The following is a 27,485-nucleotide window of genomic DNA, read 5'->3' on the forward strand; positions in this document are numbered from 1 at the left end:
TGTGGAGACAGCTCTGTGTGATATGTGGAGGAGGAGGGTGTGGAGACAGCTCTGTGTGATATGTTGAGGAGGAGGGTGTGGAGACAGGTCTGTGTGATATGTGGAGGAGGTGGTTGTGGAGACAGGTCTGTGTGATATGTGGAGGAGGAGGGTGTGGAGACAGGTCTGTGTGATATGTGGAGGAGGAGGGTGTGGAGACAGGTCTGTGTGATATGTGGAGGAGGAGGGTGTGGAGACAGGTCTGTGTGATATATTGAGGAGGAGGGTGTGGAGACAGGTCTGTGTGATATGTGGAGGAGGAGGGTGTGGAGACAGGTCTGTGTGATATGTGGAGGAGGAGGGTGTGGAGACAGGTCTGTGTGATATGTGGAGGAGGAGGGTGTGGAGACAGGTCTGTGTGATATGTGGAGGAGGAGGGTGTGGAGACAGGTCTGTGTGATATGTGGAGGAGGAGGGTGTGGAGACAGCTCTGTGTGATATGTGGAGGAGGAGGGTGTGGAGACAGGTGTGTGAGATATGTGGAGGAGGAGGGTGTGGAGACAGGTCTGTGTGATATGTGGAGGAGGAGGGTGTGGAGACAGGTCTGTGTGATATGTTGGTGTGTGTTGGGATGTTGTAACTTGATTAACAGTGTCACGTCCTTGTCCCTTACCGGGCTGCAACCAGGGATCCTCTGCCTCACAAACAAACATGACCACACACTTAGCAGAACAGCTCTAGCAGAACGGCTCTATAGAAATGTGAGCCATTGTTTTCATTTTTTTATAGCGTGAGTGGAGACGTGTTCAGCTGGGGAGTGAGGTTACGAATCCAACTGTTTTACACGGTTTCCTTTCTGTGTGGTGATGTTTTTTTCCTCGTTGGCTTAGTGTTCTACTGGAATAATACAATCACTCTTCAATAATCATGTCTCTCCCTCTCTCCTCTAGTCCCTCTCTCCTCTAGTCCCTCTCTCCTCTAGTCCCTCTCTCCTCTAGTCCCTCTCTCCTCTAGTCCCTCTCTCCTCCAGTCCCTCTCTCCTCCAGTCCCTCTCTCCTCCAGTCCCTCTCTCCTCCAGTCCCTCTCTCCTCCAGTCCCTCTCTCCTCCAGTCCCTCTCTCCTCCAGTCCCTCTTTCTTCCAGTCGCTCTCTCTCTCTCTCTTCCAGTCGCTCTCTCTCTCTCTCTTCCAGTCGCTCTCTCTCTCTCTCTTCCAGTCGCTCTCTCTTCTTTCCAGTCTCTGATTGAGGCCCATGACAAGGTGGCAGCTAACTGTCTCTCTCTCTCTCTCTCTCTCTCCAGTCTCTGATTGAGGCCCATGACAAGGTGGCAGCTAAATGTTATGAGATGCCGTCGGAGGTGAACAGTAATGCCATGGCGACCGTCCCTCTCATGCCCGCCGACGCCGTCAGGATAATTGGCATTCAGAAGAAGGCTGGCGAACCACTGGTGAGTTAATGACTGAGTCCCAAATGACACCTTATTCCTTATATAGTGCACTACTTTTAGCCGTGCTCCGGTCAATAGTGGTGCACTATGTAGGGAACAGGGTACCATTTAGGGACGTCGTCTCAGACATTACCAATCAATCTGCGAGATCTGGATGACTGTTCATAGTTTGTAGTTAGCAGGTTAGATACATGGAATATTTCAATCCCTTCTCATGCATTAACCTCTCTCTCCATTCTCTCAATCCCCCTCTCTTCTCCTCCTCAGGGCGTGACGTTCAGGGTGGAACGCGGGGAGCTGGTGATCGCCAGGATCCTGCACGGCAGTATGATCGACCGGCAGGGCATGCTGCACGCGGGCGACGCGTGATCAGGGAGGTGAACGGGCGCGAGGTGGGCAGCGATCCCAAGGAGCTGCTGGAGCTGCTGAGGGACTGCCAGGGGGGCGTCACCCTCAAGATCCTGCCCGGCTACCGCGACACTCCAGCACCCCCACAGGTGAGAACAGGGTCATATTTATTAGTGAACCGTAGCAAAATGTTTTGCAACAGAAAACAAAAATGTTTCTTGTTGTCCAGATTCAGTTTGTTATTGGCCAGATTTCAGGTAGGTCCCTCAGTTTGTTAGCTTCCATTCACATCCTAATGACAACAACACGGGTGGCTAACATCCTCCTTTTGGAGGGACATTGGGAATGTAAAGTTTTTGCAGCAACACACTTGATTCAGTTCATTGAGGTGATTCAGCCAATTAGTAGAGTCAGGTGTGTTAAAGCAGGGCTGGACCAAAAGCCTGCCCCAACAAGTAGCTCTTCAGGAGGAGGGCTGGTTCCCCACTAGGTCAGAGAGGCTGTAATAATGATACTGGTAGATATTAGGAGGAGGGCTGGTTCCCCACTAGGTCAGAGGGGCTGTAATAATGATACTGGTAGATATTAGGAGGAGGGCTGGTTCCCCATTAGGTCAGAGAGGCTGTAATAATGATACTGTTAGATATTAGGAGGAGGGCTGGTACCCCACTAGGTCAGAGGGGCTGTAATAATGATACTGGTAGATATTAGGAGGAGGGCTGGTTCCCCACTAGGTCAGAGGGGCTGTAATAATGATACTGGTAGATATTAGGAGGAGGGCTGGTACCCCACTAGGTCAGAGGGGCTGTAATAATGATACTGTTAGATATTAGGAGGAGGGCTGGTTCCCCATTAGGTCAGAGAGGCTGTAATAATGATACTGGTAGATATTAGGAGGAGGGCTGGTTCCCCACTAGGTCAGAGGGGCTGTAATAATGATACTGTTAGATATTAGGAGGAGGGCTGGTTCCCCACTAGGTCAGAGAGGCTGTAATAATGATACTGTTAGATATTAGGAGGAGGGCTGGTTCCCCATTAGGTCAGAGGGGCTGTAATAATGATACTGTTAGATATTAGGAGGAGGGCTGGTTCCCCACTAGGTCAGAGGGGCTGTAATAATGATACTGGTAGATATTAGGAGGAGGGCTGGTTCCCCACTAGGTCAGAGGGGCTGTAATAATGATACTGTTAGATATTAGGAGGAGGGCTGGTTCCCCACTAGGTCAGAGAGGCTGTAATAATGATACTGTTAGATATTAGGAGGAGGGCTGGTTCCCCATTAGGTCAGAGGGGCTGTAATAATGATACTGTTAGATATTAGGAGGAGGGCTGGTTCCCCACTAGGTCAGAGGGGCTGTAATAATGATACTGGTAGATATTAGGAGGAGGGCTGGTTCCCCACTAGGTCAGAGAGGCTGTAATAATGATACTGGTAGATATTAGGAGGAGGGCTGGTTCCCCACTAGGTCAGAGAGGCTGTAATAATGATACTGGTAGATATTAGGAGGAGGGCTGGTTCCCCACTAGGTCAGAGGGGCTGTAATAATGATACTGGTAGATATTAGGAGGAGGGCTGGTTCCCCACTAGGTCAGAGAGGCTGTAATAATGATACTGTTAGATATTAGGAGGAGGGCTGGTTCCCCACTAGGTCAGAGGGGCTGTAATAATGATACTGGTAGATATTAGGAGGAGGGCTGGTTCCCCACTAGGTCAGAGAGGCTGTAATAATGATACTGTTAGATATTAGGAGGAGGGCTGGTTCCCCACTAGGTCAGAGGGGCTGTAATAATGATACTGGTAGATATTAGGAGGACGGCTGGTTCCCCACTAGGTCAGAGGGGCTGTAATAATGATACTGGTAGATATTAGGAGGAGGGCTGGTTCCCCACTAGGTCAGAGGGGCTGTAATAGTGATACTGGTAGATATTAGGAGGAGGGCTGGTTCCCCACTAGGTCAGAGGGGCTGTAATAATGATACTGGTAGATATTAGGAGGAGGGCTGGTTCCCACTAGGTCAGAGAGGCTGTAATAATGATACTGGTAGATATTAGGAGGAGGGCTGGTTCCCCACTAGGTCAGAGAGGCTGTAATAATGATACTGTTAGATATTAGGAGGAGGGCTGGTTCCCCACTAGGTCAGAGGGGCTGTAATAATGATACTGGTAGATATTAGGAGGACGGCTGGTTCCCCACTAGGTCAGAGGGGCTGTAATAATGATACTGGTAGATATTAGGAGGAGGGCTGGTTCCCCACTAGGTCAGAGGGGCTGTAATAGTGATACTGGTAGATATTAGGAGGAGGGCTGGTTCCCCACTAGGTCAGAGAGGCTGTAATAATGATACTGGTAGATATTAGGAGGAGGGCTGGTTCCCCACTAGGTCAGAGGGGCTGTAATAATGATACTGGTAGATATTAGGAGGAGGGCTGGTTCCCCACTAGGTCAGAGGGGCTGTAATAATGATACTGGTAGATATTAGGAGGAGGGCTGGTTCCCCACTAGGTCAGAGGGGCTGTAATAATGATACTGGTAGATATTAGGAGGAGGGCTGGTTCCCCACTAGGTCAGAGGGGCTGTAATAATGATATTGTTAGATATTAGAAGGAGGGCTGGTTCCCCACTAGGTCAGAGGGGCTGTAATAATGATACTGGTAGATATTAGGAGGAGGGCTGGTTCCCCACTAGGTCAGAGGGGCTGTAATAATGATACTGGTAGATATTAGGAGGAGGGCTGGTTCCCCACTAGGTCAGAGAGGCTGTAATAATGATACTGTTAGATATTAGGAGGAGGGCTGGTTCCCCACTAGGTCAGAGGGGCTGTAATAATGATACTGGTAGATATTAGGAGGAGGGCTGGTTCCCCACTAGGTCAGAGGGGCTGTAATAATGATACTGGTAGATATTAGGAGGAGGGCTGGTTCCCCACTAGGTCAGAGGGGCTGTAATAATGACACTGGTAGATATTAGGAGGAGGGCTGGTTCCCCACTAGGTCAGAGGGGCTGTAATAATGATACTGTTAGATATTAGGAGGAGGGCTGGTTCCCCACTAGGTCAGAGAGGCTGTAATAATGATACTGGTAGATATTAGGAGGAGGGCTGGTTCCCCACTAGGTCAGAGGGGCTGTAATAATGATACTGGTAGATATTAGGAGGAGGGCTGGTTCCCCACTAGGTCAGAGGGGCTGTAATAATGATATTGTTAGATATTAGGAGGAGGGCTGGTTCCCCACTAGGTCAGAGGGGCTGTAATAATGATACTGGTAGATATTAGGAGGAGGGCTGGTTCCCCACTAGGTCAGAGGGGCTGTAATAATGATACTGGTAGATATTAGGAGGAGGGCTGGTTCCCCACTAGGTCAGAGGGGCTGTAATAATGATACTGGTAGATATTAGGAGGAGGGCTGGTTCCCCACTAGGTCAGAGGGGCTGTAATAATGATACTGTTAGATATTAGGAGGAGGGCTGGTTCCCCACTAGGTCAGAGAGGCTGTAATAATGATACTGGTAGATATTAGGAGGAGGGCTGGTTCCCCACTAGGTCAGAGGGGCTGTAATAATGATACTGGTAGATATTAGGAGGAGGGCTGGTTCCCCACTAGGTCAGAGGGGCTGTAATAATGATACTGGTAGATATTAGGAGGAGGGCTGGTTCCCCACTAGGTCAGAGGGGCTGTAATAATGATACTGGTAGATATTAGGAGGAGGGCTGGTTCCCCACTAGGTCAGAGAGGCTGTAATAATGACACTGGTAGATATTAGGAGGAGGGCTGGTACCCCACTAGGTCAGAGGGGCTGTAATAATGATACTGGTAGATATTAGGAGGAGGGCTGGTTCCCCACTAGGTCAGAGGGGCTGTAATAATGATACTGGTAGATATTAGGAGGAGGGCTGGTTCCCCACTAGGTCAGAGGGGCTGTAATAATGATATTGTTAGATATTAGGAGGAGGGCTGGTTCCCCACTAGGTCAGAGGGGCTGTAATAATGATACTGGTAGATATTAGGAGGAGGGCTGGTTCCCCACTAGGTCAGAGGGGCTGTAATAATGATACTGGTAGATATTAGGAGGAGGGCTGGTTCCCCACTAGGTCAGAGGGGCTGTAATAATGATACTGTTAGATATTAGGAGGAGGGCTGGTTCCCCACTAGGTCAGAGGGGCTGTAATAATGATACTGTTAGATATTAGGAGGAGGGCTGGTTCCCCACTAGGTCAGAGGGGCTGTAATAATGATACTGGTAGATATTAGGAGGAGGGCTGGTTCCCCACTAGGTCAGAGGGGCTGTAATAATGATACTGGTAGATATTAGGAGGAGGGCTGGTTCCCCACTAGGTCAGAGGGGCTGTAATAATGATACTGGTAGATATTAGGAGGAGGGCTGGTTCCCCACTAGGTCAGAGGGGCTGTAATAATGATACTGGTAGATATTAGGAGGAGGGCTGGTTCCCCACTAGGTCAGAGGGGCTGTAATAATGATACTGGTAGATATTAGGAGGGCTGGTTCCCCACTAGGTCAGAGAGGCTGTAATAATGATACTGGTAGATATTAGGAGGAGGGCTGGTTCCCCACTAGGTCAGAGGGGCTGTAATAATGACACTGGTAGATATTAGGAGGAGGGCTGGTTCCCCACTAGGTCAGAGGGGCTGTAATAATGACACTGGTAGATATTAGGAGGAGGGCTGGTACCCCACTAGGTCAGAGGGGCTGTAATAATGATACTGTTAGATATTAGGAGGAGGGCTGGTTCCCCACTAGGTCAGAGGGGCTGTAATAATGATACTGTTAGATATTAGGAGGAGGGCTGGTTCCCCACTAGGTCAGAGAGGCTGTAATAATGATACTGTTAGATATTAGGAGGAGGGCTGGTTCCCCACTAGGTCAGAGGGGCTGTAATAATGATACTGTTAGATATTAGGAGGAGGGCTGGTTCCCCACTAGGTCAGAGGGGCTGTAATAATGATACTGTTAGATATTAGGAGGAGGGCTGGTTCCCCACTAGGTCAGAGAGGCTGTAATAATGACACTGGTAGATATTAGGAGGAGGGCTGGTTCCCCACTAGGTCAGAGGGGCTGTAATAATGATACTGTTAGATATTAGGAGGAGGGCTGGTTCCCCACTAGGTCAGAGGGGCTGTAATAATGACACTGTTAGATATTAGGAGGAGGGCTGGTTCCCCACTAGGTCAGAGAGGCTGTAATAATGATACTGTTAGATATTAGGAGGAGGGCTGGTTCCCCACTAGGTCAGAGGGGCTGTAATAATGATACTGGTAGATATTAGGAGGAGGGCTGGTTCCCCACTAGGTCAGAGGGGCTGTAATAATGATACTGGTAGATATTAGGAGGAGGGCTGGTTCCCCACTAGGTCAGAGGGGCTGTAATAATGATACTGTTAGATATTAGGAGGAGGGCTGGTTCCCCACTAGGTCAGAGGGGCTGTAATAATGATACTGGTAGATATTAGGAGGAGGGCTGGAGGGAGGGAGGGGGAGACGGGGTTGACCTGGTCCTAACCCAGAATGACAGGGCACGCAGCTGGAACTGTTACCCTGCCTGGGACACACTGGTCCTATTAATACACTTCATGGGATAACTGGGGCACTGAGGAGAGGGGGGGGGAGGGAGGGGGAGGGGGAGACGGGGTTGACCTGGTCCTAACCCAGAATGACAGGGCACGCAGCTGGAACTGTTACCCTGCCTGGGACACACTGGTCCTATTAATACACTTCATGGGATAACTGGGGCACTGAGGAGAGGGAGGGGGGGGAGAGAGAGGGAGGGAGGGGGAGGGAGGGAGGGGAGAGGGAGGGGAGAGGGGGGAGAGAGGGAGGGGAGAGGGGGAGAGGGGGAGGGAGGGGGAAGGAGAGGGAGGGAGGGGGAGGGAGGGAGGGGAGAGGAGAGGGAGGGAGGGAGTGTATGAAAGAGAAGGAAAGCCTATCTGGGGCATGAAGAGGATTAAAGGAAAGGACAGCTGATCTGGGGCCTTATATAGGACAGGGCTCTCCAACCCTGTTCCTAGAGAGATACGGTCCTGTAGGGCGGGGCTCTCCAACCCTGTTCCTGGAGAGATACGGTCCCGTAGGGCGGGGCTCTCCAACCCTGTTCCTGGAGAGATACGGTCCCGTAGGGCGGGGCTCTCCAACCCTGTTCCTGGAGAGATACGGCCCCGTAGGACGGGGCTCTCCAACCCTGTTCCTGGAGAGATACGGCCCCGTAGGACGGGGCTCTCCAACCCTGTTCCTGGAGAGATACGGCCCCGTAGGACGGGGCTCTCCAACCCTGTTCCTGGAGAGATACGGCCCCGTAGGACGGGGCTCTCCAACCCTGTTCCTGGAGAGATACGGTCCCGTAGGACGGGGCTCTCCATCCCTGTTCCTGGAGAGATACGGTCCCGTAGGGCGGGGCTCTCCAACCCTGTTCCTGGAGAGATACGGTCCAGTAGGGCAGTGCTCTCCAACCCTGTTCCTGGAGAGATACGGTCCCGTAGGACGGGGCTCTCCAACCCTGTTCCATTTACATTTAAGTCATTTGGCAGATGCTCTTATCCAGAGCGACTTACAAATTGGTGAATTCACCTTATGACATCTAGTGGAACAGCCACTTTACAATAGTGCATCTAAATCATTTAAGGGGGGGGGGGGTGAGAAGGATTACTTTATCCTATCCTAGGTATTCCTTAAAGAGGTGGGGTTTCAGGTGTCTCCGGAAGGTGGTGATTGACTCCGCTGTCCTGGCGTCGTGAGGGAGTTTGTTCCACCATTGGGGGGCCAGAGCAGCGAACAGTTTTGACTGGGCTGAGCGGGAACTGTACTTCCTCAGTGGTAGGGAGGCGAGCAGGCCAGAGGTGGATGAACGCAGTGCCCTTGTTTGGGTGTAGGGCCTGATCAGAGCCTGGAGGTACTGCGGTGCCGTTCCCCTCACAGCTCCGTAGGCAAGCACCATGGTCTTGTAGCGGATGCGAGCTTCAACTGGAAGCCAGTGGAGAGAGCGGAGGAGCGGGGTGACGTGGGAGAACTTGGGAAGGTTGAACACCAGACGGGCTGCGGCGTTCTGGATGAGTTGTAGGGGTTTAATGGCACAGGCAGGTAGCCCAGCCAACAGCGAGTTGCAGTAATCCAGATGGGAGATGACAAGTGCCTGGATTAGGACCTGCGCCGCTTCCTGTGTGAGGCAGGGTCGTACTCTGCGGATGTTGTAGAGCATGAACCTACAGGAACGGGCCACCGCCTTGATGTTAGTTGAGAACGACAGGGTGTTGTCCAGGATCACGCCAAGGTTCTTAGCGCTCTGGGAGGATGACACAATGGAGTTGTCAACCGTGATGGCGAGATCATGGAACGGGCAGTCCTTCCCCGGGAGGAAGAGCAGTTCCGTCTTGCCGAGGTTCAGCTTGAGGTGGTGATCCGTCATCCACACTGATATGTCTGCCAGACATGCAGAGATGCGATTCGCCACCTGGTCATCAGAAGGGGGAAAGGAGAAGATTAATTGTGTGTCGTCTGCATAGCAATGATAGGAGAGACCATGTGAGGTTATGACAGAGCCAAGTGACTTGGTGTATAGCGAGAATAGGAGAGGGCCTAGAACAGAGTCCTGGGGGACACCAGTGGTGAGAGCGCGTGGCGAGGAGACAGATTCTCGCCACGCCACCTGGTAGGAGCGACCTGTCAGGTAGGACGCAATCCAAGCGTGGGCCGCGCCGGAGATGCCCAACTCGGAGAGGGTGGAGAGGAGGATCTGATGGTTCACAGTATCGAAGGCAGCCGATAGGTCTAGAAGGATGAGAGCAGAGGAGAGAGAGTTAGCTTTAGCAGTGCGGAGCGCCTCCGTGATACAGAGAAGAGCAGTCTCAGTTGAATGACTAGTCTTGAAACCTGACTGATTTGGATCAAGAAGGTCATTCTGAGAGAGATAGCGGGAGAGCTGGCCAAGGACGGCACGTTCAAGAGAGAAAAGAAAGAAGGGATACTGGTCTGTAGTTGTTGACATCGGAGGGATCGAGTGTAGGTTTTTTCAGAAGGGGTGCAACTCTCGCTCTCTTGAAGACGGAAGGGACGTAGCCAGCGGTCAGGGATGAGTTGATGAGCGAGGTGAGGTAAGGGAGAAGGTCTCCGGAAATGGTCTGGAGAAGAGAGGAGGGGATAGGGTCAAGCGGGCAGGTTGTTGGGCGGCCGGCCGTCACAAGAAGCGAGATTTCATCTGGAGAGAGAGGGGAGAAAGAGGTCAGAGCACAGGGTAGGGCAGTGTGAGCAGAACCAGCGGTGTCGTTTGACTTAGCAAACGAGGATCGGATGTCGTCGACCTTCTTTTCAAAATGGTTGACGAAGTCATCTGCAGAGAGGGAGGAGGGGGGGGGGGAGGAGGATTCAGGAGGGAGGAGAAGGTGGCAAAGAGCTTCCTAGGGTTAGAGGCAGATGCTTGGAATTTAGAGTGGTAGAAAGTGGCTTTAGCAGCAGAGACAGAGGAGGAAAATGTAGAGAGGAGGGAGTGAAAGGATGCCAGGTCCGCAGGGAGGCGAGTTTTCCTCCATTTCCGCTCGGCTGCCCGGAGCCCTGTTCTGTGAGCTCGCAATGAGTCGTCGAGCCACGGAGCGGGAGGGGAGGACCTAGCCGGCCTGGAGGATAGGGGACATAGAGAGTCAAAGGATGAAGAGAGGAGGGTTGAGGAGGCAGAATCAGGAGATAGGTTGGAGAAGGTTTGAGCAGAGGGAAGAGATGATAGGATGGAAGAGGAGAGAGTAGCGGGGGAGAGAGAGCGAAGGTTGGGACGGCGCGATACCATCCGAGTAGGGGCAGTGTGGGAAGTGTTGGATGAGAGCGAGAGGGAAAAGGATACAAGGTAGTGGTCGGAGACTTGGAGGGGAGTTGCAATGAGGTTAGTGGAAGAACAGCATCTAGTAAAGATGAGGTCGAGCGTATTGCCTGCCTTGTGAGTAGGGGGGGAAGGTGAGAGGGTGAGGTCAAAAGAGGAGAGGAGTGGAAAGAAGGAGGCAGAGAGGAATGAGTCAAAGGTAGACGTGGGGAGGTTAAAGTCGCCCAGGACTGTGAGAGGTGAGCCGTCCTCAGGAAAGGAGCTTATCAAGGCATCAAGCTCATTGATGAACTCTCCGAGGGAACCTGGAGGGCGATAAATGATAAGGATGTTAAGCTTGAAAAGGCTGGTAACTGTGACAGCATGGAATTCAAAGGAGGCGATAGACAGATGGGTAAGGGGAGAAAGAGAGAATGACCACTTGGGAGAGATGAGGATCCCGGTGCCACCACCCCGCTGACCAGAAGCTCTCGGGGTGTGCGAGAACACGTGGGCAGACGAAGAGAGAGCAGTAGGAGTAGCAGTGTTATCTGTGGTGATCCATGTTTCCGTCAGTGCCAAGAAGTCGAGGGACTGGAGGGAGGCATAGGCTGAGATGAACTCTGCCTTGTTGGCCGCAGATCGGCAGTTCCAGAGGCTACCGGAGACCTGGAACTCCACGTGGGTCGTGCGCGCTGGGACCACCAGATTAGGGTGGCCGCGGCCACGCGGTGTGGAGCGTTTGTATGGTCTGTGCAGAGAGGAGAGAACAGGGATGGATAGACACATAGTTGACAGGCTACAGAAGAGGCTACGCTAATGCAAAGGAGATTGGAATGACAAGTGGACTACACGTCTCGAATGTTCAGAAAGTTAAGCTTACGTAGCAAGAATCTTATTGACTAAAATGATTGAAATGATACAGTACTGCTGGAGTAGGCTAGCTGGTAGTGGCTGCGTTGTTGACTTTGTAGGCTAGCTGGCAGTGGCTGCGTTGTTGACACTACACTAATCAAGTCGTTCCGTCGAGTGTAATAGTTTCTACAGTGCTGCTATTCGGGGCTAGCTGGCTAGCTAGCAGTGTTGATTACGTTACGTTACGTTAAAAGAACGACAATAGCTGGCTAGCTAACCTAGAAAATCGCTCTAGACTACACAATTGTCTTAGATACAAAGACGGCTATGTAGCTAGCTAGCTACGATCAAACAAATCAAACCGTTGTACTGTAATGAAGTGAAATGAAAATGTGATACTACCTGTGGAGCGAAGCGGAATGTTGACCGGGTTGTTGACGTTCTATTCAGTAGGCGTTGGCTAGCTGTTGGCTAGCTAGCTAGCAGTATCTCCTACGTTAAGGACGACAAATAGCTGGCTAGCTAACCTCGGTAAATTAAGATAATCACTCTAAGTCTACACACTCTAAACTACACAATTATCTTGGATACGAAGACAGCAAAGACAACTATGTAGCTAGCTAACACTACACTAATCGAGTCGTTCAGGTGAGTGAATAGTTTCTACAGTGCTGGTATTCGTTAGCTAGCTGCTGGGCAGATAGCAGTGTAGACTACGTTAGGACGACGAAATACGATAATTACGCAATTATCTTTGATACAAAGACGGCTATGTAGCTAGCTAAGAAGAAATTGCTAAGATTAGACAAATCAAACCGTTGTACTATAATGAAATGTAATGAAAATGTAATGAAAAGTTATACTACCTGCGGACCGAAGTGTAGATGCGACCGCTCGCTCCAACCCGGAACCGGAAGAGAGAGATACGGTCCCGTAGGACGGGGCTCTCCAACCCTGTTCCTGGAGAGATACGGTCCCGTAGGACGGGGCTCTCCAACCCTGTTCCTGGAGAGATACGGTCCCGTAGGACGGGGCTCTCCAACCCTGTTCCTGGAGAGATACGGTCCCGTAGGACGGGGCTCTCCAACCCTGTTCCTGGAGAGATACGGTCCCGTAGGACGGGGCTCTCCAACCCTGTTCCTGGAGAGATACGGTCCCGTAGGGCGGGGCTCTCCAACCCTGTTCCTGGAGAGATACGGTCCCGTAGGGCGGGGCTCTCCAACCCTGTTCCTGGAGAGATACGGTCCCGTAGGACGGGGCTCTCCAACCCTGTTCCTGGAGAGATACGGCCCCGTAGGGCGGGGCTCTCCAACCCTGTTCCTGGAGAGATACGGTCCCGTAGGACGGGGCTCTCCAACCCTGTTCCTGGAGAGATACGGTCCTGTATTGTTGTTGTTAAACACCCCTCCTATTTCCTTTTTTCTACCTGAAGCTGTAACTATGGTAACACAGACCTTGTTTTCTAGGTGCATCTGAAAGCCCACTTTAACTACAGCCCAGCCACAGACAAGCTGATCCCCTGTAAGGAGGCTGGCCTGGCCTTCTCTAAAGGAGACGTTTTGCACATTGTCAACAGAGAGGACCCTAACTGGTGGCAGGTAGGTACTGCTGACCACAGAACAGCCCTTAGCTGTGTGTTATTCATCCATAATCCACAGGTCCTCATGCCTTACTGCTCAAATATGGCTCTGCTACTACTTTCAGAGGAACGTTCCCATAGACTCAGGGTTGAATGACTTTCCCACATCCACCCCTAGGCACTTGATCTGAAACAACTGGATGGAGAGATACAGTGGAAGCAATATGGTAATAGGTCCGTGCTCCATCTTGCCTTCTTTTGATTCGCTAAGTGGAACTTTTAATTAGGGATGCACGATATATCGGAATCGGGCGATATTAGCTAAAAAAAAAATGCCAACATCGGTATCGGCCCGATGTCTAGTTTAACAGCAACGTTAAAAACCGGTGTCAAAGCTGCCGTGCATATCTATATAACGTAGGTACATGAGGTAATGACGCCACGTAAAATGTAGCGCTACACGTGCAACACAGCATTCCTAACCAAGCCCACAATGTCTGCTTTGTGGATCGAGCAGTCAACAAGTCCAGCAGTCATTTGAAAGAGGAAGAACATTTCAGCGAGACAACTCAAAGGTGAAATCCATTAGTGGCAAGATAATGGAATTCATTGCCCTTGACAATCAACCGTTCTCTGTCGGGGGTGATGTTGGCTTTCGCCGACTGGTCGAGCAGCGGTACACACTACCAAGTGTGCTGTTGTTCAGATGTTGCCCTGCCGGAGTTACACAGTAATAGCTTCACCACATGCTATGGAACACCGTTTGGGTCTTTGGGTGTCAAACAACACTTTGACAATAACACTGTTTGACAATAACACTGTTTGACAATAACACTGTTTGACAATAACACTATTTGACAATAACACTGTTTGACAATAACACTATTTGACGCGTTAAATAAGCTTTTAATTTGCCATGTAAAATAACAGCGTTCTATTGTAGAATGTTGTGGGTTCTGAGTTTACAAGCCAAGCACCACCACCACTACTATCAGTAGCACTGTCAAAGCTGCACAAGGTTCTGAGTTTACAAGCCAAGCACCACCACCACTACTATCAGTAGCACTGTCAAAGCTGCACAAGGTTCTGAGTTTACAAGCCAAGCACCACCACCACTACTATCAGTAGCACTCAAAGCTGTACAAGGTTCTGAGTTTACAAGCCAAGCACCACCACTACTATCAGTAGCACTGTCAAAGCTGTACAAGGTTCTGAGTTTACAAGCCAAGCACCACCACTACTATCAGTAGCACTGTCAAAGCTGTACAAGCTTCTGAGTTTACAAGCCAAGCACCACCACTACTATCAGTAGCACTGTCAAAGCTGTACAAGCTTCTGAGTTTACAAGCCAAGCACCACCACTACTATCAGTAGCACTGTCAAAGCTGTACAAGGTTCTGATTTTACAAGCCAAGCACCACCACTACTATCAGTAGCACTCAAAGCTGTACAAGGTTCTGATTTTACAAGCCAAGCACCACTACTACTATCAGTAGCACTGTCAAAGCTGTACAAAAAAAGTCTGCAAACACCGGCCACGATGTGTTTACAATACCACGTTGGGAATAAAGCATAATTTGTTCAACCGCAACTTCTGGGGTAGCTAGCTTTAGCTTGGTACCTAGCTAGCACCAATACAACCAGCCTGAAAACAATGACCAGTAGAAACTGCAGTCATTTTCACTATTCTTAGCAATGATTTAGGAATCCTTGTGATTAAGTATAAGCTAAGTAGTCTCTTGTTGTTCCCCTATTGAAATTGAACTTCAGTTCATGAAGATAAGTAGCTAGCCAGCGACTTAACCTTGTTTCCCATAGCTATATTATAAGCAGCTGGCTAGTGAGTCTCAACGGGACCGGGTTATTTGTTGTGAAGCTAGCCGCAATAAGGATTAGGCACAATAGAGGAATTTGCGGTTTGCCTTCAAAATAAAAGTACCTCTTTGAAAGTGATGCACAAGGTTACAATTGGTGGAATCATGCCATAATTAGACTAGATAATGCTAAACAAAATTGGAATGTGGAGCAATGAAATGGGGTATCCGTTTACTCGGTGACACCCACAGAACACAACTGTGAAGTTGTGAAGAGTTTACGCAAATATTAGCCTTGTAGCTCTTATCGCGGGACTGTGACTGTGTGAAATCATCTCCACAGTCAGCCTATTGTGTGTACTGACATTCATATTGCACTGTACAGCTTTACCTAAGGATTGGGGATCAATGAAATGGGGTATCAGTCTACTCAATACCCAATATATTTTTTCCCAGTGTCCTCCTCAGTTATCAGACTCTAAAACATCCACACAGTATAGGTTGACAATACATGTGGCTCAATTCACAGTTGTTTCAGAGTCCCGCAATGAGAGCTACAACGCTAATGTTCTCTGGGTGTCACTGAGGAGACTGATACACCGTCATTGATCCACAATCCATTGGTAAGGCTGTCAGTGAAATAAGTATGCCCACAATGCAATTTTAACGTATTTTATTTATTTTTTATTTTACCTTTATTTAACTAGGCAAGTCAGTTAAGAACAAATTCTTGTTTTCAATGACTGCCTAGGAGCAGTGAGTTAACTGCCTGTTCAGGGGCAGAATGACAGATTTGTACCTTGTCAGCTCAGGGATTCGAACTTGCAAACTTTCGGTTACTAGTCCAACGCTCTAACCACTAGGCTACCCTATTACATCCAGTGTAGATTCAAACGCTTTTGTCAAATTAACAAATTGTCTTTTGATGATTTTTATAACATTCCAACCTCATTTAGCTTGATCAATTAAACTGCCATAATTATACTATTTGTATTCATTTGCATCACTGTCAATGGCATACTTTTATTTTGAAGGCTAACCGCAAAGTCCACTATTTTGGCTAATCCTTATTGTGTCTAGCTTCACATAGATGGGTCCAACCACCATTAATCAAATAAGAACTGTCTTATAAATTAGGGTTATTTTAGATGATGACACCTAGCTATATAGTTAGCCAAGTAACTATAGCTTCTGAAACAGATGATGTGTTTTTGAGGAAGAACATTGTTTGCATCTATGAGTTAGCTAGCAACACTACCAGCATCATAGCATACGTATCGATGAGTCGTTGTGACACATGAAATACGATTGATAGTGTAATAATTACATTTAAAAAATGAATGAACGAGTTAGATTTATGTGACGTGTAGTCATATCCTGATTGATCAACAAGCTTATATGACACGTCAAATAGTTTTTATTTGACGTGTAACTTTTTTGACACGCAAAGACCTAAACTGTTAATGGGGACATGCGTAAATGCCAACAAAATAACTTTTTGGTCAGTGTGGTGTGTATAACCTTTTATTTAACTGGGGAAATCAGTTAATAACAAATTCTTATTTACAATGACCGCCTACCCCGGCCAAACCCGGACAACGCTGGGACAATTGTGTGGGACTCCCAATCACGGCTGGATGTGATACAGCCTGGATTCAAACCAGGGACTGTAGTGATGCCTCTTGCACTGAGATGCAGTGCCTTAGACTGCTGCATCCATGTGTGTGTGTTAACTATTTAACTGTACTGGAATATCGTTTTTTCCGCTACATTTAATCACATTGCTTCCAGCTGTCCTACCCTAATGGAATAGGGGCTAGTATTCCATTTCTGACTTCAATTTACAAAACAATAACTGATCCTTAAGAGTAGAGCAAGAGAAACAGGAAGTAGCATGTCTCTGACCTCACATCCTGTCCCCCAGGCAGTCAACATTGTGGGAGGAGCCACAGGACTGATCCCCAGTCAGTTCTTAGAGGAGAAGAGGAAGGCCTTTGTGAGGAGAGAATGGAATGGATCAGGTACATTTCTGACTATGTAAAGTGACATTGGGTGTTTTGAAAAGTGCTTCAAATGTAATTATTATTACGTAGTTAGACTTCTTTACACCCGCCTATATAACTCAGAACACTGCCTGGTTCAACTAAGGTGAAATGGAATTGTAACACACTATACTCAACAAATTACTGACATCTACCCCAAAATCATATCTTCTTCCCACCTGTTTGTGTCCCAAATGGATCCCTTTACCCTATATAGTGAAAAGTAGTGTACTAAATACACACAGCCTCTATACCCATCACAGTTTATTTCTCAAATTATCACATTTGGCATCAAACTGCCATGAAAGTATAGGCTGAATCCACACTCTAATGAATAACCCCCCCCCCCCACACACACACACACACACACACTACTTCCTGTCTACTTCCCCTCTACTTGTGTCCACAACTCAGACGTGCTTAGGAAATATGTTTACTCTGGTGCCCTCTTGTGGTTCAGTGACCTTTGAATGTGTTTTGTTCCTCCCAGGTGTTCTCTGTGGGACACTAACAGGAAAGAAGAAGAAGAAGAAGATGATGTACCTGATGTCCAAGAATGCAGGTGAGTTCAGCAGCCATTAGACCTCTCTGATCCAGCCATTAGATCTCTCTGATCCAGCCATTAGAACTCTCTGATCCAGCCATTAGAACTCTCTGATCCAGCCATTAGAACTCTCTGATCCAGCCATTAGAACTCTCTGATCCAGCCATTAGAACTCTCTGATCCAGCCATTAGAACTCTCTGATCCAGCCATTAGACCTCTCTGATCCAGCCATTAGACCTCTCTGATCCAGCCATTAGACCTCTCTGATCCAGCCATTAGACCTCTCTGATCCAGCCATTAGATCTCTCTGATCCAGCCATTAGATCTCTCTGATCCAGCCATTAGATCTCTCTGATCCAGCCATTAGAACTCTCTGATCCAGCCATTAGACCTCTCTGATCCAGCCATTAGACCTCTCTGATCCTGCTCTAAAGGGCTTCAGTTCACCCTGTGGACGTTGTTATACTGGTAACAGTAGTGGGTGTTGCTATCAGTAACATGTTGTTGGCCAGAGCCGTCTCCTAATGCATATCGAAGCAAAGAGCAGCTGGATTATACCTCTATCTCATTATTGGCAGACATTCATTTAATATTTCACTGATATAAAAGTGTACTACAGTACAGCCTAACTAATACGTATGTGTACAGTAGGTTCATTTTCCATCTATTGTGGGCTCTACACCGAGTGTACAAAACATTAGGAACACCTGCTCTTTCCATGAGATATACTGACCAGGTGTCCCTTGTTAAATCCACGTTAATCCGTGTAGATGACGGGGAAGCAACTCAATAGTAGGAAGGTGTTCTTTAATGTTTTGTACACTCAGTGTATATAACTGTGGTATAAATGACTGTATATAATACTGAACACAAATAAACTACTCAATGTGTAAAATGTTGGTTTCATGAGCTGAAAGAAAAGATCTCAGAAATGTTCCATACACACAAAAAGCTTATTTCTCTCAAATGTTTTTCACCAATTTGTTTACATCCCCTGTTAGTGAGCATTTCTCCCTTGCCAAGATAATCCATAATCCTGATAGTTGTGGCATATCAAGAAGCTGATTAAATAGTATGATCAGTACACAGGTGCACCTTGTGCTGGGGGCAAAAGACCATTCTAAAATGTGCGGTTTTGTCACACAACACAATGCCACAGATGTCTCCAGTTTAGAGGGAGTGTGCATTTTGCATTCTAACTGCAGGACTGTCCACCAGAGAATTGAATGTACATGTTTCTACCATAAGCCACCTTCAACGTCGTTTTAGAGAATTTATCAGTACGTTGAACCGGCCTCACCACCGCGGCCCTCGTGTAACCACACCGTCCCAGGACCTCCACATCCGGCTTCTTCACCTGCAGGATCGTCTGAGACCAGCCACCCGGACAACTGACGAAACTGAGGATTATTGCCGTCTGTACTAAAGCCCTTTTTGTGGGGGGAAAACTCATTCTGACTCCCCAGTGGGTGGCTCTATGCTGAACCATGGCTGTGCCCCTGCTCAGTCATGTGAAATCCATAAATTAGGGTCTAATGAATTTATTGCAGTTGACAGTTGTTAACTAACTCAGTAAAATCGTTGAAATTGTGTTTTATATTTTTGTTCATTAGTAATGTGTTAGTTTTATTACTGAGCAAACTAAGCTGATGGTGGTAGTGTGTCTGTTGTCGTGACGACCAGAGTTTGACCGCCACGAGCTGCAGATCTACGAAGAGGTGGCCAAGATGCCTCCATTCCAGAGGAAGACCTTGGTTCTGATTGGTGCTCAGGGAGTGGGCCGGCGCAGCCTGAAGAACAGACTGATCATCATCAACCCCCTGCTCTATGGAACCACCGTCCCCTGTGAGTCCCAGTCCCCCCTGTGTGTGTATATCAACCCCCTGCTCTATGGAACCACCGTCCCCTGTGAGTCCCAGTCCCCCTGTGTGTGTATATCAACCCCCTGCTCTATGGAACCACCGTCCCCTGTGAGTCCCAGTCCCCCTGTGTGTGTATATCAACCCCCTGCTCTATGGAACCACCGTCCCCTGTGAGTCCCAGTCCCCCTGTGTGTGTATGTCAACCCCCTGCTCTATGGAACCACTGTCCCCTGTGAGTCCCAGTCCCCCCTGTGTGTGTATATCAACCCCCTGCTCTATGGAACCACCGTCCCCTGTGAGTCCCAGTCCCCCCTGTGTGTGTATATCAACCCCCTGCTCTATGGAACCACTGTCCCCTGTGAGTCCCAGTCCCCCCTGTGTGTGTATGTCAACCCCCTGCTCTATGGAACCACTGTCCCTTGTGAGTCCCAGTCCCCCCTGTGTGTGTATATCAACCCCCTGCTCTATGGAACCACTGTCCCCTGTGAGTCCCAGTCCCCCTGTGTGTGTATATCAACCCCCTGCTCTATGGAACCACTGTCCCTTGTGAGTCCCAGTCCCCCCTGTGTGTGTATATCAACCCCCTGCTCTATGGAACCACTGTCCCCTGTGAGTCCCAGTCCCCCCTGTGTGTGTATATCAACCCCCTGTTCTATGGAACCACCGTCCCCTGTGAGTCCCAGTCCCCCCTGTGTGTGTATATCAACCCCCTGCTCTATGGAACCACCGTCCCCTGTGAGTCCCAGTCCCCCCTGTGTGTGTATATCAACCCCCTGCTCTATGGAACCACCGTCCCCTGTGAGTCCCAGTCCCCCTGTGTGTGTATATCAACCCCCTGCTCTATGGAACCACCGTCCCCTGTGAGTCCCAGTCCCCCTGTGTGTGTATATCAACCCCCTGCTCTATGGAACCACTGTCCCTTGTGAGTCCCAGTCCCCCCTGTGTGTGTATATCAACCCCCTGTTCTATGGAACCACCGTCCCCTGTGAGTCCCAGTCCCCCCTGTGTGTGTATATCAACCCCCTGCTCTATGGAACCACTGTCCCTTGTGAGTCCCAGTCCCCCCTGTGTGTGTATATCAACCCCCTGTTCTATGGAACCACCGTCCCCTGTGAGTCCCAGTCCCCCCTGTGTGTGTATATCAACCCCCTGCTCTATGGAACCACCGTCCCCTGTGAGTCCCAGTCCCCCCTGTGTGTGTATATCAACCCCCTGCTCTATGGAACCACCATAGTGTGTGTGTGTATCAGGGGTACAGCAAAAGACAAACTTCAGTCTCCTATGGATGAATGAAAATTTCTCACCCCCCTCTTTCTCTCCTCACACCCCTCTTTCTCTCCTCACACCCCTCTTTCCTCACCCCTTTTCTCTCTTCACCCCCCTCTTTCTCTCCTCACCCCCCTCTTTCTCTCCTCACTCCTCCTGCAATACCTCCCTCAATCTCCTTACCCCACCTCTCACTCTCTCCTCGCCCTCCTCCTTACCTCCCACCATTTCCTCACCTCCCTCCAGTCACGTCTCGGCCTGCTCGGGAGGAGGAGAGAGACGGCCAGTCGTACTGCTTTGTGTCTCGGTCCCAGATGGAGACAGACATTAAGGCCCGTCGCTACCTGGAGCATGGAGAGTACGATGGAAACCTCTACGGAACCAAGATGAACTCCATCCATGAGGTGGTGGACGCAGGACGTACCTGCATACTGGACGTTAACCCACAGGTAGGTCTGACACACACATTTCACTCAGTCAGGATCTATTCATTTTAAAGGTACAGTTCCGTCAATTTTTCCTGTGTCCTTATATTACCGCACTTAGGTTGGAATAATACTGTAATGTGAACATTATGATCATGCCTTTTAGTGTAAGAGCTGATTGAAAAGACTGCCTGAAATTTCAGCTTGTTTTTGTGGGATTGAGTTTTGGTCTGCCTGGTGACATCACCATGTGGGAAATTAGTTAACAGACCAATAAGAAAGAGAGTTCCAAACCTCTCTGCCAATAACAGCTAGTTCTCAGTTTCCCCTCCCCATTCAGACCACTCCCAGACAGTCTTGGCTAAATTCTTTGAGAAATTGCTTTTGTTAAGAAGCTATTTTTTGTTTCTTTTTGCCTATTTTGATTGAAAATAATGACAGCAAGGGACCTAATTTGTTACCCAGAAATAATTTGATATTGAGATAAAGACAGCTGCATGGGTCTTAAGCAAAACCTGAATAAGCCTGATGGGTCGTGTGTGTGTTTCTTGATGGGTCGTGTGTGTGTTTCTTGATGGGTCGTGTGTGTGTTTCTTGATGGGTCGTGTGTGTGTGTGTGTTGATGGGTCGTGTGTGTGTGTGTATTGATGGGTCGTGTGTGTGTGTGTATTGATGGGTCGTGTGTGTGTTTCTTGATGGGTCGTGTGTGTGTTGATGGGTCGTGTGTGTATTTCTTGATGGGTCGTGTGTGTGTTGATGGGTCGTGTGTGTGTTGATGGGTCGTGTGTGTGTTGATGGGTTGTGTGTGTGTGTTGTCAGGCGCTGAAGCAGTTGAAGACGGCAGAGTTCATGCCGTTTGTGGTGTTTGTTGCTGCTCCACAACTGGACACACTAAGAGCTATGCACAAAGCCGTGGTGGACGCTGGACTCACCACCAAACTGCTCACGGTCAGTCTCTGGGTGTTGGTGGATCTGTGCACAATTCTGAGTGTTGTAGTTCTTCAGAAGATAATGACTGATGGAAACCTCTCTCTCTCCCCCTCCACTCTCTCCCCATTCTCTTCTGCTCCCTCTCCCCCTCTACTCTCTCTCCCCCTCTACTCTCTCTCCCCCTCCACTCTCTTCCCCTCCACTCTCTCCCCATTCTCTTCTGCTCCCTCCACTTCCACTCTTCCCCCTCCACTCTCTCCCCATTCTCTTCTGCTCCCTCTCCCCTTCCACTCTCTCTCCCCCTCCACTCTCTCCCCATTCTCTTCTGCTCCCTCTCCCCCTCCACTCTCTCTCCCCCTCCACTCTCTCCCCATTCTCTTCTGCTCCCCCTCCACTCTCTCCCCATTCTCTTCTGCTCCCTCTCCCCCTCCACTCTCTCCACCCCCTCCACTCTCTCCCCATTCTCTTCTGCTCCCTCTCCCTCTCTCCACTCTCTCCCCCCCTCCACTCTCTCCCCATTCTCTTCTGCTCCCTCTCCCCCTCCACTCTCTCTCCCCCTCCACTCTCTCCCCATTCTCTTCTGCTCCCTCTCCCCTTCCACTCTCTCTCCCCCTCCACTCTCTCCCCATTCTCTTCTGCTCCCTCTCCCCTTCCCTCCACTCTCCACTCTCTCCCCCTCCACTCTCTCCCCATTCTCTTCTGCTCCCTCTCCCCTTCCACTCTCTCTCCCCCTCCACTCTCTCCCCATTCTCTTCCTCCCTCTCCCCTCCACTCTCTCTCCCCTCCACTCTCTCCCCATTCTCTTCTGCTCCCTCTCCCCTTCCACTCTCTCCTCCACTCTCCCCCATTCTCTTCCCCTCCACTCTCTCCCGCTCCCTCTCCCCTTCCACTCTCTCTCCCCCTCCACTCTCTCCCCATTCTCTTCTGCTCCCTCCCACTCTCTCCCCTCCACTCTCTCCCCTTCTCTCCCTCTCTCCCCTCCACTCTCTCCCCCCTCCACTCTCTCCCCATTCTCTTCTGCTCCCTCTCCCCTTCCACTCTCTCCCCCCCCTCCACTCTCCATTCTCTTCTCTCCCCTCCCCTCCCACTCTCTCCCCCCACTCCACTCTTCTCTTCTGCTCCCTCTCCCCTTCCACTCTCTCTCCCCCTCCACTCTCTCCCCATTCTCTTCTGCTCCCCCTCTCCCCCTCCACTCTCTCTCCCCCTCCACCTCTCTCTCCCCATTCTCTTCTGCTCCCTCTCCCCTCCCACTCTCTCTCCCCTCCACTCTCTCCCCTCCACTCTCTCTCCCTCCTCCCCCCTCCACTCTCTCCTCCCTCCACTCTCTCCCCTCCACTCTCTCCCCTCTCCCCTCTCCCTCCACTCTCTCTCCCCCTCCACTCTCTCCCCATTCTCTTCTGCTCCCTCTCCCCCTTCCACTCTCTCTCCCCCTCCACTCTCTCCCCATTCTCTTCTGCTCCACTCTCCCCTCCCCCTCTCCCCTCCACTCTCTCTCCCCTCCACTCTCTCCCCCATTCTCTTCTGCTCCCTCCCCCTCCACTCCTCCCTCTCTCCCCCATTCTCTTCTCCACTCCTCCCCATTCTCTTCTCTTCCTCCACTCTCTCCCCCTCCACTCTCTCTCCCCTCCACTCTCTCCCCATTCTCTTCTGCTCCCTCTCCCCTCCACTCTCTCTCCCCCTCCACTCTCTCCCCATTCTCTTCTGCTCCCTCTCCCCTTCCACTCTCTCTCCCCCTCCACTCTCTCCCCCCTCCACTCTCTCTCCACTCTCTCTCCCTCCACTCTCTCCCGCTCCACTCCCCTTCCACTCTCCTCCCCCTCCACTCTCTCCCCATTCTCTTCTGCTCCCTCTCCCCCTCCACTCTCTCTCCCCCTCCACTCTCTCCCCATTCTCTTCTCTCTCCCTCTCCACTCTCTCCCCCACTCTCTCTCCCTCCACTCCCCCTCCCTCTCTCTCTCCCCTCCACTCTCTCTCCCCTCCACTCTCTCCCCTCCCTCTCTCCCCTCCACTCTCTCTCCCCTCCACTCTCTCCCCCATTCTCTTCCACTCCCTCTCCCCCTCCCTCTCTCTCTCCCCTCCACTCTCTCCCCATTCTCTCCCCATCTCTCCCCCTCCACTCTCTCCCCATTCTCTTCCCCCTCCACTCCCCTCCACTCACTCTCTCCCCTCCACTCTCTCTTCCCCATTCTCTCTGCTCCCTCTCCCCCTTCCACTCTCTCTTCCCCTCCACTCTCTCTCCCCTCCACTCTCTTCTGCTCCCCTCCACTCTCCCCCATTCTCTTCTGCTCCCCCTCCACTCTCTCCCCATTCTCTTCTGCTCTCTCTTCCCCTCCACTCTCTCTTCCCCTCCACTCTCTCTCCCTCTCCACTCTCCCCATTCTCTTCTGCTCCCCCTCCACTCTCTCCCCATTCTCTTCTGCTCTCTCTCCCCCTCCACTCTCTCTTCCCCTTCCACTCTCTCTCCCCCTCCACTCTCTCCCCATTCTCTTCTGCTCCCCTCCCCTCCACTCTCTCCCCCTCCACTCTCTCTCCCTCTCCACTCTCTCCCCATTCTCTTCCCCACTCTCCCCCATTCTCTTCTCTCTCTCTCCCCCTCCACTCTCTCTCCCCCCACTCCACTCCCCCTCCACTCTCCCCCATTCTCTCTTCTGCTTCTGCTCCCTCTCCCCTTCCACTCCCTCTCCCCCTCCACTCTCCACTCTCCCCATTCTCTTCTGCTCCCCCTCCACTCTCTCCCCATTCTCTTCTGCTCTCTCTCCCCCTCCACTCTCTCCCCATTCTCCCCTCCACTCTCTCCCCATTCTCTCCCGCTCCCTCTCCCCTTCCACTCTCTCCCCCTCCACTCTCTCTTCCCCTCCACTCTCTCCCGCTCCCTCTTCCCCTCCACTCTCTCCCTCTCCACTCTCTCCCCATTCTCTCCCCCTCCCTCTCTCAGGAGACAGATCTGAAGAAGACGGTGGATGAGAGCGCCAGGATCCGCCGGGCCTACAGCCACTACTTTGACCTGACCATCGTTAATGACAACCTGGACAAGGCCTTTGAGCAGCTGCAGGCGGCCGTGGAGCAGCTGTGTTCTGAGCCCCAGTGGGTCCCTGTCAGCTGGGTGTACTGAGAGACACTGTCCTCACCTGCTGCCCTGCCTGGTTAGGCTGCTCCCTACTGGGCTGGAGGACACGCCGCCTGCTGCTGGGCCCAGGAGCAAATGGAGACTTGGAAGAGGTTGTCCCTAACCATCACGGTTGGGGTCAATTTTAATTCTGGAATTTCAGGAAGTAGATGAACTACAATTCCACATTTTTCCCATTGAGGAAAAGTGGAATGTCAGTGAACTTCCTAAATTGACCGAATTGAAATGGAATTGACCCCTACAGGGATGTGAGAGCTAAGGACCCATTGAGACTTATGTTTGTATGGGACTTTACCATGCAGCCCCAGTGGAGCCTAGCACCACCCTGCCTAGCACCACCCTGCCTAGCCTCACCCCGCCTAGCCTCACCTAGCCCCACCCTGCCTAGCCTCACCTAGCCCCACCCTGCCTAGCCTCACCTAGCCCCACCCTGCCTAGCCTCACCTAGCTCCACTCTGCCCAGCCCCACCCCACCTAGCCCCACTCTGCCTAGCCTCACCTAGCCCCACCCTGCCTAGCCTCAAATAGCCCACCCTGCCTAGCCCCTCCAGGCTCAGTCTGCTCTGCACCACAGGCCCCATCTGTACACTATGCAACTCTCTGGATACGTCCCAAATAGCACCCTATTCCCTATGTAGTGCACTACTTCTGACCAGCACTACCTAGGGAGTAGGGAGCCATTCGGAATAGAACCAATGTTCACATTACACAAGAAGAACTTTATTTATTGAACAGTTTTCTAACTTTAACTTGACTACCTTTCTGTTCATATGGATATGGAACGAGAAACAAAATCATGGAGTTGAGGATATTTTTAAAATATTTAATGTTTTATTTTATCACTGTTGGTTGCTCACAACTACTACAATATTTCTCAATGTTTAGAACAATAATACAAGCGTATTTATTCTGAAAGGAGATGTGAGGAGGGCTTGCTTTGTGACGATACCTCAGTGTGTTAAAACTCTTCGCAGTTTACATTGCATACAATAAATACTTCATCTCCTGGCCTCTTGTGTCCCAAATGGCACCCTATTCCTTATATAGTGCACTACTTTCACCGGAGCCTTATCAGCCCTGGTCAAAAGTAGTGCACAACATAGAGAATATGGTGCCATTTGGGATGCACAACCTGTCTCACATCATCTCTGAACACTCCATGTAGAATAACAGCCATGTTCTCTCTTTAAGGCAGACTAAGGGCTGAGAGAGAGGTGGTAATATCACACCACATCTGTGATATAAAGGTCTTTGTTGCTGTTTCTTGGATGAGACTATAATGTAGGCTAATATAATCCCCTCCCCTTGTTACGCCGCTTTCTGTGTTACGAGATTGTGAATGGTTTCATTAAAGGTCGACTCAGTGAGATGTCGTTGCGTGCACAAAGTTAACACGTAGTGGATCCATTTCCTCCACAACTAGGGAGCGTTGAAGCGCGAGGTTAAACTACTCCGCTGTTTTGGTCCTGTAGCTACCACGTTGTAGCAGCGTGAAGCGCGAAGTTAAACTACTCTGCTGTTTTGGTCCTGTAGCTACCACGTTGTAGCAGCGTGAAGCGCGAGGTTAAACTACTCCGCTGTTTCGGTCCTGTAGCTACCACGTTGTAGCAGCGTGAAGCGCGAGGTTAAACTACTCCGCTGTTTTGGTCCTGTAGCTACCACGTTGTAGCAGCGTGAAGCGCGAGCTACTCCGCTGTTTCGGTCCTGTAGCTACCACGTTGTAGCAGCGTGAAGCGCGAGGTTAAACTACTCCGCTGTTTTGGTCCTGTAGCTACCACGTTGTAGCAGCGTGAAGCGCGAGGTTAAACTACTCCGCTGTTTTGGTCCTGTAGCTACCACGTTGTAGCAGCGTGAAGCGCTGCCCGTGCACATGCTTTGTGTGACTGTATCTCACTCATCTCTATATCTTCGTTGCAACGCCATCTCGAGGAGTCTACTTTTAATTCCATCGTATCGTCAGCGGACGGTCTCCCAGTTGGGTCCGTACTCTGTCAGTACATGTCTGTATGGTGCTGTGTTTTATGTTGGAATAATACTTCCAGGATACTGGACCTTGACAGCGTACTGCATCTGAGAACTATCCCTTTGTGATATTACTGAAACTTAACCAACTGCCATATCTACTTAAAAGTTATATATTTTACAATTTCAGAGCAAAACTTGTACTTATCTCAGGTCATATTTATCATATCCAGACTGTGTAAAAAATTTGACTTAATTTGTTTCACAGAAGGGTACATTTCTTTATTTAAACAAATCATATTTCAAAGGTGTAAATGTCTCCCATATTAGTCATTAGAAACAACCATTTGGCTTAGTTCATTAAATGTCAGTAGTTACAGTGCCTTCAGGAAGCATTCACAACCCTCAACTTTTCACACATTGTCTGTTACAGACTGAATTTTTTAAAAATTTACATTTAAATTTTATCACTGGCCAGCACATAACACCCCATAATGTCAAAGTGGAATTGTTT

At 49.9% G+C, this 27,485-nt stretch overlaps 1 pseudogene; it reads left to right on the top strand.

Moving 5' to 3' along the window:
• Nucleotides 1-1,279: 1,279 nt before the first annotated feature.
• Nucleotides 1,280-26,691, top strand: LOC135532531 (protein PALS2-like; annotated as a pseudogene).
• Nucleotides 26,692-27,485: the final 794 nt, after the last annotated feature.

This window comes from Oncorhynchus masou, unplaced genomic scaffold, assembly GCF_036934945.1.
Source record: "Oncorhynchus masou masou isolate Uvic2021 unplaced genomic scaffold, UVic_Omas_1.1 unplaced_scaffold_1899, whole genome shotgun sequence".
Classification (NCBI taxonomy): Eukaryota; Metazoa; Chordata; class Actinopteri; order Salmoniformes; family Salmonidae; genus Oncorhynchus; species Oncorhynchus masou.